The sequence below is a fragment of the Solanum dulcamara genome, chromosome 11 (genome assembly GCF_947179165.1).
Source record: "Solanum dulcamara chromosome 11, daSolDulc1.2, whole genome shotgun sequence".
Taxonomy (NCBI): Eukaryota; Viridiplantae; Streptophyta; class Magnoliopsida; order Solanales; family Solanaceae; genus Solanum; species Solanum dulcamara.
Genome location: NC_077247.1, coordinates 37627094 through 37646843, shown reverse-complemented (window position 1 = coordinate 37646843; position 19750 = coordinate 37627094). Strand labels below are relative to the sequence as shown.

The 19750-nt window shown below is 35.8% G+C and overlaps 1 pseudogene; it reads right to left on the bottom strand.

Moving 5' to 3' along the window:
- Positions 1-2295: 2295 nt before the first annotated feature.
- On the bottom strand, positions 2296-2415 carry LOC129875314 (5S ribosomal RNA; annotated as a pseudogene).
- Between the last annotated feature and the right edge of the window lie 17335 nt (positions 2416-19750).

The following is a 19750-nucleotide window of genomic DNA, read 5'->3' as shown; positions in this document are numbered from 1 at the left end:
GGCTCCATTGTATCGGGGCCTAGTTTTTGGTACTGTCCACAGATGTATAAAAATTATTTCGTCCATTCAGGGGTACGGCGGGGGCCCTGTCCCGCCATATGTTTTCATTTATATGTTTAGAGGTCTGCAGACATGTATATGTGGGTTGTGTATGTCAGTTTGATTCAGCTGGGTCTACATGATATATGATATATATTATTATGTTATCGCCCAATGGGGCTTTGTTACATGATACTATTTATTTACAGTTCAATGTGACCACAACTGATAGATATGTATACGGGGGGTCCAGATCGGACCCCAGTCGTGGCCTACGGGGTTGGGTCGTGACAGAAGTGGTATCAGAGCAGTTCGTCCTCAGATTGTCTGCAGATCGTGTCTAGTAGAGTCTTGTTTATCGGTGTGTTGCGCACCACATCTATAAACATGAGGCTACAGGATATTTAGGATGTTACATTTCTTCTACATCTAATATCGTGCTTTAGATCCGAGTCATAGGAAAATTCCTTATACTAACATTGGATCTTAATAGAAGGACGACACCAACAGAAGGAAGTAATTGACGACATGGAAAGTTACGAAGCACGCAGGTAAGTAAAGTAAAGCCACGGAAGATATTCGTCGGGTAAGGTATTGAAATATAAAGTTGAAACCTGAAAGGAAAGAAGACAGAAAGATCAACAGATGCAGTTTGAAGTTGGACATATGAGGTAAGTCCAGTATTTTTATATTAGTGTTGACGTTGAAAGCCCTGTGTGGCTGTGATATGAGATGACATTGAAAGCCCTGTGCGGCTGTGATATGATATGTATATATATAAATATTGGCCCTGTGAGGCATTGTTGGTATTTTCTGCGTGTAGGTTTTGGGATAAGTAAGAAATGTAGAGGAAACTCTGCCGAAATTTTCCCAAAACAAGGAAAAGGAAATGAAACATAGATTTTTGAGATGCCCGAGAAATTGATACCAAATACCCCTACTGTGTTTAACTAAAACTTTAAGAGGTATCTTTCAGGTCGCCGAAAAGGGGCACCCTTTTTACTTGAAGAATTTTATTTCGGAGGAACAAAAGCTTAATTAAGTAGTAAAGTTCAGACTACGGTATCTCCAGCCGTATTTGTACTATAGAAATATAAATAGAGGGCTCAGGGTGAAGGATAAGATGTCCCGCGAATGAGTTTCACTCTTTTTGAAAAAAATACCAAGCCCTCAACTCCTAATTGTAAATTATATGAGTTGTTCATAACTCGAGGATAAACTCAAAAGGAGACCAGGTAGGTCAAGTATTAGAAGAAGTACTGTGATGTTTAAGAGGTTCTGATTTCTTCCAACAATGGTTGGAAAATGATGTACGATAATAGTTTATAATTTTCCACCGACTAATTGGGGAAAGAACTTCTAACAGAAGCACCTCAAAGAGATGTCAGGAACCAAATATATATACGAGTTAAAAAGGGGATATGTAAGTATGAACTGAACAGTATGATACGAGTATGCAGGGATAAATTGGAACCACTAGTAAGACGCACTTAGTACGCGTTGCCTAAGTTAAAGGCCTACATTGAGAATGAAGTAAGAGCATGAGGCTTAAGATACAAAGAAATGACGCGTGTACACAACGTCGCCCCAAAAATAGTGGAATCCTTAAGGGACGAGGAGGGAAAACTTAAGGAACAAATGATGCAACTTCTATTCGCCCCAAGAAGCAAAGGATATAGGTGGGGACAAAACAACAACTTCGAGAAAACCTGGAATAGTTATCGTCATAATACTAGTACTGCCTAATTGAAATTGGAATGACTACATGTACAAATAGAGGAAAGTACGAGTACCCTCTAAAGGGGGAAGTTAATGAGAAAATGGCAAAGGTAGGACGAGGCAATTGATATAGCAATAAATATGAGATAGACTTCTAAACTTCGATAAGATATCTTGCTAAACCAAGTTGGAAAGGTCCGGAAGTTACCAATGAAAGGATATCGAATAATTCAAGAGACACTACAAAGGATAACGACAGTATGCTAGACCAAAAGTCAAAACGTTGGTCATAGAGATAGTCGAAAATAATGTTGCGATAGATAAATAACTAAACGAAAAGGAATAAAATGCCTCTTGGGGTAGTAAATAGGGAGAACACAAAGTGAATGGAGGATAGTGGAGATAAAGGTCTACGCCGACACTGGATGTAAGATAACAGACGAAAGGACAGGGCAAAACATAAAGACTCGCGAGACAACGCAGAGGTAAATCAGGAGCTAAGTTGAGTACCCCACCCATTATGGTAAGGATTACAATGAAACGCAACACGAAGACTTCCCAGGGAGGTCACCCATCCCAATATTACTCTCGCCCCAGCACGCTTAACTTCAAAATTCTGATGGAACTTAATACGTTAGTGCTGGTATGATCACGCGAGACAGAAGCATCTGACTAGTAACGGAGAAACGAGATGAGATTATGTACCCGGAGTATTATAAGATATGGTAAAGAAAATCGTAAAAAGGTCTTAAGAAAAACAAGAAGGATTAGCTATTTGCTAACTGACGACACACTTGAGTGCCACAGCTCTTCAACATAGAACTAGTTAATGAGAGGAAAATCGTAGAATGGCTATATAGGCCAGTGGACGAGGGAATTTCGACACCACTTGGTAGCCAACTCTGAGGGTGAAAAAGCAAACGCCAAAGGTAAGGGTACTAGCAGATGTAATTTACAAATGACAGGAAGCAGTGCCCAAGGTCGGAAATCCCACAATATGACCAGGACTACAAAACTCATTTTGCACTCTAGCGCCAGATAACTCTGGAGGGAATGTTACTTGTGGAATAACGATATTAGTCCCTACTCCTTCGATCAAAGGTTACCTAATCTGCCGAGAAGGTGTAAAATTATAGAGTAAAAAAATACATGGTAGGACCTTACGGAGTCCCCACAACTATTATCCCAAACAAAAGAGCCCAAGTTGCAACTAACTACCGAGAGGTGCAAAGATAAGTTAAGCCAAATTACCGAGATGGAATTAGTACTACGGGTGAAGTAAGACATAGCCACGATTGGACCAAAGATCTACCCCGACCTCGAGTGTAGGAAGGGAGGAAAGGCAGGGCAAGATATGAGGATTGGCGAAGTAACGCTAGGATGCTTCTTGTACCCTCTTGTATTCTTGTAAAGGTAAATAATGACACAAGATAATGTGTCTAGAGGATTATAAGCGGGGGTAAGGGAAATTGTGAAAAGGTTTAAGTAAAACTGACTGAACTAGCTGGTTACTACAGGATAGCGAGCTTCTATGCCAAAACTCTTTAGAATTACACCAGATCATGTTAGACAAAGCACAGAATGATTACGAGCGCCGTTATATGTGGGGACTACAATATTATTCGGTAGTCAACCCTAAGGATTGGAAGAAGAGAGGAAGAAGGACCCAAAAGATCGAATGGCAGTTAAAGTTCTGAAAAGAGTCGAGAAAGACTATACGAGGCTAACGGTTCCCAAATTATCCACGTCATTACGCACCCATTTTATACTTGGTAAGAGTAGGGTGCTATATGAGTTGTTGTGATTAGGCTAAGGAATCAGCCCATTTGCTTCCAATCAAGAGCACCTATGCTGCTGAAATTAGAGGGAGTTATAGAACATGGAGAATGGTAAGGTTCCGTGAGGTTTCCTCCTCTAATATCCAGATAAAGGGACTTCAATTATAATTAACGCCTTGAGATCAGTCCAAGAAGAGGTCAGGAGTACAAACAGGTCTTAGTACCACATTTCTCCCTCGAGCTACTAAACAGACTGAGCGTACTATTAGACGCTAGAAGATATGTCACAAGCCGGGAGATTAACTTCGAAGGTAGCCAGAATGATTATCCATCACTTATCAAGTTGCCTACAATAATAATTACTACACTAGTATTACAATGGCCTCGACATGATTAAGCAAGCTATTGACTAAAAGCCAGAGTCGGCAGAAATTACATACAGATAATCGACGTCGACATACAGAGTTCAAGTTGATGATTGGATGTTCATCATAGGGTCACCTAGAAAAGGAACTTGACCCAGAATATATTAGACGGTATCAAGTTACTCATAAGGTGAGCAACGTGGCTGGTAAGTTAAGCTTACCACCTCAGTTGGAAACTATACGCCCAATCCATTAGATACTAACGAGTCACCCAGGGTATATTCCATAAATGAGTTCCAGTAGATGGAATCCTATGAGGAAAATCCTACCACCATCCTGGATCGGCAAACTGGAAGAATGTAGACTAAAGACGTATCTTCCGTCAAGTTATAGTGGAAAAACCAAAACCAGAAAAAGGATGATCGGGGAACTGAAGAGAACATGGAATACAAGGTGCAATTGCACCTGTAACCGATGTCTACAGGTAACTCCAACTCCTGAAACTCATATACTAAGTACTTCGATGGAAATATGTGTAAGGAAATAGAAACGAATCCCCCGATGGTCTGTATAAGTTCTAAGGGAAGTTTTGTTTAACATTCGGGGACGAATGTTCTAAAGGGGGGAAGGATGTTACACTCCACCCTTTTTAAACTCGGAATGTCTCATAAGTTCCTTGGACATTATTATGTGAGCCGGATACACTACGACACTATCAAACGGCTCTAAGGAAGGGAGAATGTGATACCCGATACTAGAGAAGGTTGGAAATAGAGTCATGAGAACCCAGAAAGAGTTGAACGCTAAAAAAATGAGTCGTGGACTCGATTTACCTATGTAAGTTACTAAGTTAAAAGTCATATGCACTTGAGCTACTTAAGCATATATCAAACTTACGTAGCACGAATTACATAGGTACATAAAATAAGACGAGATTACGAGCCCACGAGGAAGGGAAAAAAAAGATGACACGTGGTAGCCAATGAAGAAGCGACATGTGGCAGCACCTCAAGCAAGCAGGTGACCCAACTTCTTTTGGGGGGGGGTGGACCCCACTGCCACATGGCAGCCCCTACTTGGCAGCATGATACGGTGGCAAATCATGGCTCGACACGTGTCACCCTAAGGGGCTGACACGTGTCACCTCCAAGGCATCCCATATATACATGTTAAAATGACTCTTATTCATTCACTTATCCAAAATTTCAGCCAAAAACGTGAACAAAAGGAAACAAAAACAACCTAAGGCTAAGAGAGAGTGTTATGGCGGCAACAAGGAAAACAAAGGTAAGCTTCCACTTTTGCTCCATAAATTAAGTATATACAGTGTTTCTTAAACATGTGGAGGTGTATATATGTGTCTTAGGATGCCTAAGGAACCATGGTTTCAATTTTACACTTGGAAAAAACAAGAAAAAGTTGAAGGAAAACTTAGAAAGCCAAAAAGAGAGGGTTACGGGTTTGGTCTCCAAAAGGTGAGCCTCTGAGTTTCGTTCCGTGAATTAATTATTTGAGGTGTTAAAAGGTTATATAATAGTGTTTTACAACCAAAAAATTCAATTTGGGGAAGCAAGGAAGTCATACAAATAGTCCTCCTAATTTCAGCACGTCTAGAGAAGGTCCGAGGTGCGACTTGACAATTTTGGCCAATTTCGGGTAAGGTAAGGTTTCTTCTTTTAAGTTGGACTTTATGGAGTTGTTATAAAGGGTGTTACACGCCCTATTGGTGTATAGAAATATGAAAATGGCTTAGAAATACTTGGCGTACGAAATAAACTAATATGTAGTCGTTATAGTTGAATTGTTGTCGAAACAAAGTGTTGTTCTTGTGAGGTGCTGCTGCAGGGGTGTGGCCTGTGGTTGCAGGGCCTAAACATGTTCTAAATGAGGTGGGTGCTCTGCTGGTTTCAGCCACACGACCCCCAGCTCGCACGGTTAAAGGTTTGGCAAAAATGGAAACTAGAAACTTCATTTTGATATCGTATTTTGGATAGGTCGTTTGGAGTCTATATTGTATATTGTTGGTATGAGTTGCTGCAGGTTTTTTCTAGACTGATTCATGAGAGATTAATTTCCAAATTATCTGATATGATATCACTCAATCAAGCTGGCTTTGTTAAAGATAGAAGTATTGTGGAGAATATAATATTGACTTGAAAAATTATTTCTGATATAAGGCTAAGAACAAAAAATACAAATGTTATAATGAAACTGGATATGGCAAAAGCCTATGACAGGGTATCTTAGTTGTTCTTAACTAAGGTACTTAGGCAGATGGGATTCTCAGAGAAAATTATAGACATGGTCTATAGGATTGTTAACAATAACTAGTACTCTATTTTGGTAAATGGGCAACAACAAGGTTTCTTCCATTCTACCAGAGGAGTAAAGTAAGGGGACCCTTTTTCCCCTACTTTATTTATCCTAGCAGCAGAGGTATTATCTAGGAGTTTAAATGCACTTCATCAGAATGTTCAGTTTAAGGGTTTTGGCATGCCTAAATGGAGTCCAAAAGTAAATCATCTTGCTTATGCTGATGACATGATGATCTTTACTTCAACAGATGTGGTATCTTTGCAAAAAATAATAGAGATTTTAATGAATTATGAGCAGACTTCTGGTCAAAAGATTAATATGAAAAAAAGTGTTGTTTATATGTATGAAAAGTCCCAGGGGACATTAGTATCACAATTGAGATTGTAATTGAAATTAATAGAAAAGAATTTCCTTTTATGTATTTAGGCTACCCTATTTATCATTGTAGGAGGAAGAATAAATTCTTTAATGCTTTGATCCTTAAAATCATGAATATATTACAAGGATGGAAGGGTAAAATGTTATCTTTTAGAGGAAGGACAATTCTTATTAAACATGTGCTTCAAAGCATGCTAATACATATGTTATCAGCTGTTAACCCTCCTAATGGGATCATCAGGCAAATCCATAAGATGTTTGCTCAGTTTTTTTGGAGCAATACTATTGGGGGAAAGAGTAGACATTGGGTGGCTTGGAATAATCTATGTGTTCCAACTATAGAGGGGGGCATAGGTGTTAGATCATTTCATGATGTATCATTGGAACTTTTTTATAAACTTTGGTGGAATTTTAGGACAAAATCTACCTTGTGGAGTGCTTATATGACCAACAAATATTGTAGGAAGGAGCATGCTATAGTGGTACAATGGAAACAGGGGTCACAAACCTGAAAAATAATGTTAGAAGCCAGAGACTTAATAGAACATCAAATTTGGTGGCAAGTTAGAAAAGGGGATTCACAGTTCTGGTTTAACAATTGGACTGAATTGGGAGCTTTATACTATATAAATCCAGGAAATACTTATGATGAAAGAATTATGAATGTCAAAGAAATGGTTGTACAGGGGAGGTGGAATAGGGGAAAATTGATGGAAGTACTCTCTGAAGACATTATTGATCATATAATAGAGAAGGTAACCCCACCCAGGGAAGAAAGAGATTTTGATAAACTATGGTGGATACTAGACACAAGTGGAGAATTTACTATTAAATCAATTTGAGATTTTATTAGGTTAAGGGGACCACAATTGGACAGTTACAAGTTCATATGGATAAAGGGGTTGCCTTTTAAAATTTCTTTTTTTTCTGTGGAAATGCTGGAAATACAAAATTCCTACTGATGATGTGTTAAAGAAGATGAATATTAATTTGGTGTCTAAGTGTTGGTATTGTATAAGTCCTAGAGAGGAGACTATGCACCATTTGTTTCTAACATCAGATACAACTAAAAGGACATGGTCCTTTTTCTGCAATACTGCAGGAATAAGCATGGAAGGTGTGCAACTGCAACAAATAATTGTGAACTGGTGGAAGGCACCAGTAACTGGCAGATTGAAATAGATATATGCGGCAGTGCCATCAATTATAAAGTGGGAACTTTGGAAGAAAAGAAATGGTATAAAACATGGGCATAGGAAGGTTAATAGTTCAGTTATTTATCTAGTCTTAATCTCTATTCAAAGACTAGTACTATGTAGAAATCCCTCTATTAGAAATATTCCTGCTGGATGGAAGGATCTGATTCAAATGTTGGAGGGAGGCAAGGCAAGAGTGAAGATAACACAAGTTAGATGGAATTTTCCTCCATTTAGGTGGTGTGCTTGCAACACAGATGGTGCTTCTAGAGGTAACCTAGGAAGGAGTGCCTATGATTTTTATTTGAGAAATGCCGAAGAAAATTTAATATATGCACAGACTGAGGAAATTGATTATGCCACAAATATAGAAGCAGAAATTGTGGCTCTTTTAGAAGCCTTGAAGTATTGTAAGCAATAGGGGCTACATAACATCATTTTTCAGACAGATTCTCAAACTATTCAGAAAATTTTGTCTGAAAAATGGAAACCTCCATGGAATATTGCAGGTTGGGTAGAAGAGGTGGAGGAATATAAGAGGGATTTGGATGTCATTTTCAATCATACCCTAAGGGAAGCAAATAAGTTGGCTGATGCTTTAGCCAATTTTGCCTTAGATGAAGGTCCTTTGCAGTGCTGCTTGTTTAAGGAGTTGAATGTGAAGATGAGAAGGATCCTAAATAGCGATAAGATTCAAATTCCTTATTTAAGAATTAGGAGATGCTGAAGGGGATAGAGGAAGAAGGAAAAGTAACATCGAAAGAAAGTCAAACCCCGGAGGAGGAGAACGAGGTTATTTTCTTAACTAACTGTTTGTTTATTTTGCAGGTGTATGCTACAGGGCTAAAACAATATAGTGAAAGTGGCAACTGTTGGGTACTATACCTTAACAATAACTCAGCTACTAGACGATAATACAAGTACAAAAGGTCTAAAAATGACAAGGAACAAATAGAGATAGTGTGGCTCTACTTTGTGGTATTAGTACCAAATGATACTCAATCAAATGGATACACACTACACCTATTTATATCAATGTCAAGGGAAGGCATATCATGCAAGGAAATCCACAAGTCACAACAATCATAAAAGGTACAACACAGGACAAGTACATATATACTAGACAAAGCTAGTATCATTCAGATACAACATTTTCAACAGAGGGGTAGAGTACACAATCAAATTCTATGTCATGACCTATATCTACAAGTATAGAACATGACTAGAATGAGATTTAAAACAGATTCAGGGAGATATATTATGGCTAAATGGAAAAATAAAGAGTACAAGGTCCAGGAAATGAATGAAAATGAGGAGAAGGGACATCTTCACATGAAGATCGAAGTGAAGAAACATCAAAAACCAGCTATATCAGGTGCGAATCAGAAAGAAACCATCAAAGCAACATCAATTGGTCTCTTCATCATCTTCACACCACGGCAAGACAGAAATGAAAAAAGGAAGAGTACAAAGTCCAGGAAAGGAAAGAAGCAGAGGAGAAGGGACTTTTTCAGATAAGGAGTGGAGTGAAACTTAGTAAAGAACAAGGAAACAAACATATATGTAGAGTAAAGAAATGTCAAAAACCAGCTACATCAGGTGTGAATCAGTAAGAAACCATCAAAGCTACATCATTTGGTCCCTTCATCATCTTCACACAGCAGCAAGACAGAAATGTAGATGAAGAGAGCGAGATAAGACACTGACTATTTAGGGTTTCAATTAGGAAAGTAGGTCATATGTAATAATTTTTGGGTTTATGTTTTGGGACAGATTCTATTTAGAGATGGACCTTTGGAACTACATTAATATTTTGCACAATAATAAAAAGCCCAGCAGGGCATAATTAATATATATATAAAAAAAATAGAGGTAGGTGTGAAGAAGAAGAGGGTAGGTGGGTGTGAAGAATAAAGAGTGTGGGGGTGGGGTGATTTTGTATTTTTAATTATTTTTTTTACTTTATCAAAAATCTGGCGCGCTTCTTTTTTGTTTTGGCCACGTCAGTTGTAGGGGATAATAGTTTCACTTTTAGATAGTTTATGTGTGTAATAGGTTGATAATTTAAGTGTGAAACTAACTTTTCGATATAACTTCGAGAGAAATATATGCCTTTTCTCTTAAACATATTATACATAAAAGTCCACTAAAAGTATCATAATTTTAAAAGTATAATAAATTTAATATTAAAATTATTATAGATTGAATTCATAAAACTTAAATTTTAAATCATAGGTCATTTCACTAAACTGGCCACTGAAGTGGCTGATGGATAGCTGTTGTTGGTGATGGAGCATGCATGCATCTCATCACAGAAAGGACAAAGAATCACCAACTTATATACTTTTCCATTCAAAATAGTTTTCTATGTATTGATTTTTCAGAGTGTAGTTTGATTAATTTTTAAAACTAAAATATATTAGAGTAATTTGATATTTTAAAATTAAAGTTTAGTTATTCTAAAATTATACGAAAATTGTTATAAATTATAATTTTTCTTATATTAATATGATGTAAAAATATAGTTTAAAATATTAGTCAAATTTCATATTATTTGATTTTCAAAAAATAAATTGTGACAAGTATTTTGAAACGGAGAGAGTACATTGTTAGTACTTGCTCCATCTCAATTTATATGAAAGTGATTGGCTGAATATGAAATTTAAAAGTTTTTTTTGACACTTGTAGACAAGTCATAAAAATTTAAATTATTATAATTATCCCATTAACAATAAGTATAAATATATGTTTTTTCAAAATCATGTAAATTTTAAACTTGAAATTACAAAATTACGAGTACCCTTTAGGCAATCACTTAGACGGATTGAGTTATGACTAATTATTTGACTAAGCTCATTTAGATTCAAGCACACTTCAGGCCGCGGGCTAATTCATAACTCGTTTCTTGATTTTATCCGTCTAAGGTTGACACAACTCATCTATTTTCCATCTTGAATTACTAAATCAAAAAATAATTACATGTAAGTATTCATCACAAATCATGAAATCAATTACCAAGAAAATAAAATGATATGATGTTTAAGAGTTGGATCTCTTAATAGTTCTATAGAGTGGTGGTTAGATCAACTTTGTTGTATGGGTCTGGGGTAAAATGGTGGCTAGTGAACTCTCATGTTCACAAGATGCAGGTTGCGGAAATTAGGATGTTGGATGGGTGTGTGGACATACTAGAAGCGATAAGATGAAGAATAAGGATATTCAGGATAAGGTGGGAGTTGCTTCCATGCTCGACACGATGAGGGAAATGAGGTTTAGATGGTTTGGACATGTGATAAAAAGAAGACAGAGGCCCTAGTACTGAGGAAGTGCAAGATGTTGGATATAGTGGGTACGAGGAAAGATAGAAGGTACGCAAAAAAAGTATTGGAGAGAGGTAATTAGATATGACATGTGTTAAAATCAGTGATAATTCTGGAATGAAAACTACTGGAGAAGAAGAGTGAACTGGAGACTGAGAGAAAAGGATCGAATTCCCATTTTTTCAATGTGATACAATGATCTAATACAAGCTACTATCTATTTATAACCAACTAATCAATTAGGTAAAATATCTAATTTACTAACTTATTTCTAACTACCTTTAACCCATACTCTAACTAATATTTAAGTTACTTACAACTAACTATGCAAGCTGGCTTCTTAACTAACAACTTTAACTAGTTCTTCATTCTCAACACTCCCCCTCAAGTTGAGGGTTGAAAAACATCTATCAACCTCAACTTGTCTAATATGTAGTGATGTTGTTGTCCTCCTAGAGCCTTAGTCAAAATGTCTTCTTTTTTATCAGTGCCAGGAATGTGCATTGCCTTGATTAACTCCTTCTGAATTTTCTCTCTCACAAAATGACAATCTATTTCTATGTGTTTAGTTCTCTCATAAAGTATAAGATTCTCAACAATTTGTATGGCTTCTTTGTTGTCACAGAATCATTCCACTAGTGTCTTCACTTTCATGCTCATCTCTTTCAATAGTCCCACAAGCTAAATAATTTCTGAAATTACAGAAGCCATGCTTCTTATTACACTCGATAAAATTATCAAAATATCCCTAGATGCATCATTCTTAACTTTTTCGGTCAATCCGAGGTCAGAATACCAATCGGAGAGAAAATCATGTGAAAAAGTGGTCTCAGTTGAATTTTAGGTCAATCGGATTAAAAATATATTTTTTCGGGGTAAAAACAGCCTAACTAGAAGAGTGCGTGACAGGTCCGCAGTTTCACCTAGTTCATTTTCTCACTTTGTTCATAAAAATCATTTCGCAAGTGTGTTTTATATGTAGCGAGACTTTTGTACATAAATTGGATTTGACAAATGCGATTTATGTGTATTTTCTTGTATGTTTTTCAGTTTCAGTGAGGGGCATTTCGGTTTTTTTTCACCCCTTCTATACTTAACGCATGACCAATATAGGTCATTTTCGACCTAATAAGAGTTCCTAAACCCATTACTTAGACTTTTTACGCATTCTAACTTGAGATCTCGGGCTAAGAAGAGGAGAAAAAGCTAGAATTACAAGAGCATTCATCGAGTTTTTCAAGAATCAAATTCGTCCAAGTATGTAAGACTAACATAACGTTGGATTGAGTTCATCCACATTCCCTTTCATCTTTATTGATTCGAGTTGAGTTGATTTGAGTTGGAGTTTTCAAGTTTCCTAAATAGAATTCATGAGTTATTTATTGTCTTTTTGAGTTCCTTGTACTTATTTAAATATGTATTGATGTTGCTCATGGGTTAAGTCTTTGATTTGGATGCATGTTCATGTCTTCATTCACATGAACCCTAATTAAGGATTATATTTGATTTTGAGCATTGATTTTACAAGAGTTTGAATTTTTACATGAGTTGAGTTTGAGAAGTTTTTAAAAGTTTTCATTATTTTGAACATGAATATTTTGAGCATAAGTGATGGTTTTGAGACAGATTTTTAATAAGTTGAGATTGATTTTGAAAATATATTTTTCTGAAAGAATTTGATGATTTGAGCATGAGCCGAGCTCGAGCTGAATTAAAAGAGTCTTTAAGATTATAACTGTTTTGATCCTGCTTTCACTATGCATTATTTTTAGTCGAGATTTCATGTTTTAAAGAGATTTAAAAGAGTTGAGCATTTAATCTAAATGAGTGGATTTGATTGAATTGATTTGAAAGAGCATAATGATTGAGATGAGATTGAGTTTTAATGAGAGTCCAATGAGATTAGTCGAAAGTTTTGATTGAACTGATTGATTTAAGTTGCATTAGCATATTGAGTTTTGAGAGTAATATTGAGCATCAAATTGGATAAGAATAAAACTCAATAAATATGTATCCAGCGTAGGAGAGGATTTAACCATTAAGTCGGATGTTTCCCTTTTTATTTTTCTGACAAGGTAAGACTTGATTGATTGTGGATCCAAGGTTGGTAAATTCGTTCTTTATCTTGGCAAGTATTGGGAGGACGTGGCAACGACATCTTTTCGTTATACATCACCTACTTATAGGTGGTGGGATTGTTATCGGTTAAAAGAGACTCCCAGATTGTGCATGAAAGTATATGTGATATTTTGAACAAGTTGCATATTACTAAGTCCTTCTTAAAGCATTGTTATATTTTATACTTGCATATCATATTGAGTTGGATAAGTTTCATTCTATCTTGAGTACCTTTGATGTATTGTTGTTTCATTCTGTCATATTACATACTCGTACATTTCACGTACTGACATCCATTTGAGCCTGCATCATTTTATGATACATGAATAGGTATTATAGATCATCAACAGGCTCTTCGTTGAAGATCTATTTCATTCTTGATAGTGGTAAGACCTTCTTGCTTTCGAAGGGATCATATTCATTTTTTCATTGCTATGAGTAGTTCTTTTGAGGTAGTCATAAACCTGTCATTGAAACCATCTAGATAGTAGAGATAGAGGCTTTATAGACTAGATAGTGATGGATTTGTTTCGATGTCTTTAACTCTTGATTAGTTTTCTTTCAAACTATATTTTTAATTAGAATGATGGAGATTATTGATTGATTTAGACCACTAAGATTTTTTTTCTTTTAAACTGTCTTTTACTGAATTAATGAATATGTGATCAGGTTAAGTGGTTATCTTGAGAACCAGCAATGGCTTCTGAGTGCCGGTTATATTTAGGGTACCTTTTCGAGGCATGACAAACTTGGTATCAGAGCATATAGTTCAAGTGTCCTAAGGAGTCTATGAAGATGTATCTAGTAGAATCCTTATTATTGGTGTAAAGCGCGCCATATCCAAAATGGAGAGGCTACATGTTAGGAAGTGTTAACCTTCTTTTGGTATTCTATTTCGTGCCTCAGAGTTTAACTCTGTATAATCACTTCTAACTCGTGTGTTCACGCATTGTTGTCAAACTATGCCTTCAAAATGCACAGTGATCCAAAGAGACGCTGTCAGTACCGAGATTTCCTCGCTAGAGATGCCCTCACAATATGGAATAGGGATCAGGGTGCCGGTGGAGGAGCCTGAGTTTATTACTTAGATTAATGTACATTCTCTATGGGTAAGTGAGGACAATGAGGAGGATAAGGACGAACCCTGGGACAAAAAGGCTGAGTCAGTAGGACATATGCATAGTCAACATAAGCAAGGGAATGAAAATAAGTCCTCTTTTCTGAATAGGACTTCGCATTATGTACCTCCATCAGTGAGGACACCCACATCTAATAAAAGGTATAATCAGAGGCCACGTGGTAATTAGAACTTCAGAGTCCGAAATCCTTAAATCAAAAGAAGTGTGGCCCAAGGTTCTAAAAGAAAACCGCCATGCGGTACTTATAGAAAACTTCATTTGGGAAAGTGTCGAAAGGGCACCAATAGATGCTATAAGTGTGGTCAAGAGGGTTACTTTTAGAGAGACTGTCCAAAGTGGGCTAACAAAGCCCAATTTTCTACTTCAGCACTACCAATTTGAGAAAATCAGAGGTGTCACGCCCCGAGAGGGTACTCTAGGCATGGCCAACACTCAGAAACAATCTCTGGACTCCAAGAGAACCACTTGGTCTCATCACTCATTCGTTCATCAGCGGAATACTTAAATGAAAATAAGAATACTTATGTGGCCTCGCCATCGTCAACATCAAATGAAAGAAATAATACTTAGAAGAAGTAGTTTCAAAGAAGAACTACTCCAATTACATCATGAAACTCTGTCTATGATCTTCTAACACTATCAGATGGTGCCAATGACGTGTCCATTGCTACCTCAAAAGAAACATAAACTCAATAATAAAAGGATAAAGAGTTCCTCTGAATACAAGAAGGACTCACCAAATAGCTAGAAAGTAATGATCTTTAACGATGTGCCTGTTGAAGATCTGTAACACCTGTATCTACATCATAAAATGATACAGGTCGAATGACGTCAGTACATGTAATGTACGAGTATGTAAAATGGTAGGAAAGTAAGGACAAATATCAAGAAACTTCTCTCAAAAAAACTCTGCTCAGAACTCAACATCAATATGTAATGCAAGTTTAAAAATAATAATAATAATAATAATAATAATAATAATAATAATAATAATAATAATAACAACAACAACAACAACAAGAATACTAATAATAATATAACAATAATAATAATATAATAATAATAACAATAATAACAATAATAACAATAATAATAATAATAATAATAACAATAATAATAATAATAATAATAATAATAATAATGTCACGACCCAAGCCTAGGTCCTAGACGTGACACGGCGAATGAGACACCCGGAGGTACCTCACCCAAGACTCTTAGCATTCATTAAGCATTTCATTGGTAATGGTAAATAACAACAAGCGGAAATTAAAAGCATTTTTCATTTTTTTTGTGTCTAAACATACCTCTACTAAACATCCTCAAAATAAGTGTCAAGAAATCCCTTAATAAAAGTCTTACTATTCTACATAACATAAGCTTAGAATAAAAAGGGATGTTGTTCCCGAAATATGGGAACTCACCACAAACAATCTTCAGCTAACTCGAATTAGCCACGTGGAGGAGGACGAGGTGCGACGTCGGTTCCTACATGGTGATATTATGTAGGCAAACGTATGCGTTAGTACTTTGAATATACTAAGTATGTGAGTATACTATAAAATGAAGAACATAAGAGAGACATGAGTAAGCAATATGCATAATGAATGCATGCATTGAACATCATTATAAAAAATCTTAAAACATTTATTTTTTATGGGGAGGTGACCTTAACCGACATTTAAGACCACGAGAGCTATTACATGGAATCCAACATAACCTCCTACGTTGGCACGGGGAGTCTACTTGCCGGGTAGGACTCCTTCAACTTTAACGTTCTTTAGCTTTAACTTTATTGGCTAATTGTGGATCCACTAGCCTAAATAACCTACAAGGGCTCCTATGTTGGCGCATAGTTAATGTAATATGAGACTTTAATTAAGGACCTCTTAGGTCGAGTCCCCATCTACATGCTACATTCGGTGTTAGGTCAATCCCATAGAATAACATGTAAGTATCATAATGACATAGGCACTGTATAATTTTAGACATCACATCTTCATCGGTTGAATAACTTATTAAAATATTTCATTTGATTCAAATATGTGAGAATTTTCCTTTCACACTGAATCCTTTCTTTGACTAACAGCCCTTACATCATCATTCAATATAACAAGACTAGGTGAGTTCAATTCATAAAGACCTTCAAATACATTTAAAGAATACTTGCATGCATAAAGATGATGAAAATGCATCAAAATACTCATCTTAAAACAACCCACCATATATGCCTTAAACACTTTTTGAACTTTCATATAGGCATTTTAAAAAATCATTCATTTGATGAAATTAAGAGTCAATATACATCCATATATGTCAATACGCATAAAATATATCATAATATATGCATTAAGAGGCATTGGGTAAAAGCCCATGAAGGTTCATCATTAGAATTTGAAATATCAAGTTGAGAAAATAATTGGGCTCCATGGGTGGAAGAACCCATGGATGAAAACCCACATACCTTGAGAAGTCAAATCTTGAATGAAAAACTTGAAAAGAGATGGAAACTTGATCTTCTTGGAGATGGAGGAAGAAAGAGACTTTGAGAGCACTTGGGAAGTTAGGGTTTTTTTGTTCTTAGAGTGTGAGTGAGAGTGATTGAGTGTAGAAGACTTAGGGGCCTCTTAATAGGTGAAATATACCTACAAAATGACCTTACTTTTGGTTATAACGCAAGAGAAGAATAAAATGCCCCTAAAATCTGGAAAATGGGCTAAAAACCCTACTGGCGCTATAGTGGCGCATCACGACACTGCAGCGCCAAGCCAAAATGGGCTTAAAACTGTGCAACTTAATAGTGGCACGTTGCTCCAAGGACCAAATTACTGAGGCTGTTTTGTGGCGCTATAGTAGCGCGCCGCGCCACTCCAGCACCAAGCCTAAAATTTCTGGAATCTGGAAAATGGGCTTAAAATAACCTGCAAGTGTTTTACTGGCGCGTCGCGCCAAGGGTCAAACTACCGAGGCTCGTTCCTGGCGCTATAGTGGCGCGTCGCGCCACTGCAGCGCCAAGCCTAAAATTTCTGCAGTTAGAGTCTGGAGTAAAATTGCCATAACTTTTGACTTCGAACTCCAAAACTTGCAATTTTGGTGGCGTTGGAAAGAAGACTCAAAGATCTTTAATTTGGTAGGTTGTGGGCCACCCGGTTCATTACATCCTAGGAAATATGCTCGTTTGAAGTTGACCCTTATACTAACTTATCCAAAAACTTAATCGATGAGGATTCTTTGGAGTTGGCTTAGTGTTAGAGATGCCTTATGACCCTAAACCACATCTAATACCCTTCAAAATACTTAGGAATTGATCTCAACTCATATATGAAATTAGAAGTCGTCGGGTTCAAGCCTATACGCCTATGAAGAATGGTTCGGGTCTTGACATGGAAATTTTCAAGGCGTTACAAATAATAACAAGAATAATAATAATAATATAACAATAATAATAATAATAATAAGAAGAAGAATAATAATAATAACAAGAATAATAATAACAGTAATAATAATAATAATACTAGTAATAATAATAATAAGAATACTAATAATAATAACAATAGTAATAATAATAATAATAATAATAAAAATAGTAATAATAATAATAGTAATAGTAATAGTAGTAATAATAATAATAGTAATAGTAATAATAATAGTAATAGTAATAATAATAATAATAGTAGTGATGATACAATGAAGCGATGTCGTTGCCACATCCATCCAATACCTTGCCAGGGTAAAGGACATCACTATCTAGGATTTAATCATCGAAGTCCTCATTTTGGAACTTAAGAGGTATAGCCTCTATCCTACGCTGACAACATAATTCTGGGGTTTAAGTCAATTAAACTCTTACACAACTCGGTGCTCAATACTACTACCAAAATATGTGCTCATATTAACATCATCATCTAGTCTTATTGGAAAAATATCAAACTCATCTTATTACCTCTCCATCAATCACTACACTTCAAAATATTATTTACATCTCATCAAAACATCTTGCTCAAAACATTATTTACTCAAATTCATTTAAACTCAATTTTTTTGCCCTTTTAAAACTCAATAAAATACATATAGAGTATTAATTCAAATCAATATTTTTGTCCATAAATATTAAAATCCAACATCTTTACTCAAAACACGTGTAAAAATATTTATGAATATTAAATCAATTAGGGTTCATGGGAAAGTAGCCATGAACAATAATTCCAATAATATGAGAGATAAAATAACAATAATATCAATGCATAAATATATCTAACTCAATAGAAGAAAAATTAATTAATTTAGAATCTAAGATTTGAGTAAAACTCAACTATAACTCAATTACGATGAATTTAAATATTGGGCGCATGGACGAACTCAATCCAATGCTATGAATAACCTTACATACCTGGAATTCAAAGCTTTATTCCGAATTGAAGAGCTCAATGACCACTAGTTATTTTCTCCTCGTCGGAGCATTTTGTGTACTTCCCGAAGTATAAGAATCACTGAAATAGTATTTCTATATTATTAAAAATTAAAATTATATTTGAGAATGAGTAAAGAAGTGTATGGAGAGAAGAGTTGCTTGAGAAAGCTTGATAAATAAAATGAGGAAATAAGGTGGGTATATATAGGTGTGAAGGAGGGACCTAATAATAAATAAAAATAATTACAAAGGATAATCTTGAAAATTCAATGAAGGATTGTGATCTCTTGGATGATGTCAAATGGAGGACTATTGATACCATGGGTGATGTCAAATGGATCTAGATCTTTCCATGGTTGGTGAGATGAACCTTCTTTTAACGGAATACCATTTTTTGGAGTTGCGTTTAAACAAGATAACTTTCTAATTAGGATTTGGTGTTTTTATATGAATTGTATATCTATAAGTATAGTTTCATGCCATTTAAGAACCAACCAATTTGGAGTATCTTACCGTGAGGTATGATTTTTCTTCTACAAATACTCCATTTCGTTACAACACCATGTTTTGTAAAAAATAATTTATTTGACCTATGTATCTTCTGAATCTTAAGATATGATTTTCATAAAAGTTGTAGGTAATGCCGTTGGAGTTATTCAAAAATTTAAATCACCTAATTTGGACTATTCTATGAAAAGTTATTCCTAAAATACAGAAGCAACATCATTTTTCATCGAGAATTGAAATACCACATACAATATTTTAGGGGGTGTTACAAGAGGTGTGCTACTTCTAGTATGAGTAGGGGTACAAATAGTTTGTATGCCATGGATAGTCGCCAAGATCAGGAGAACCCTGATGTCACTGGTATGTTTTGAGTCCTTTTCTATGATAGTTATGATTTGTTTGATCTGGGTTCCACCTCTTTTGTGAACCCTATTAATGAGTTTATCCTGATTGAGTGAGTCGATAGT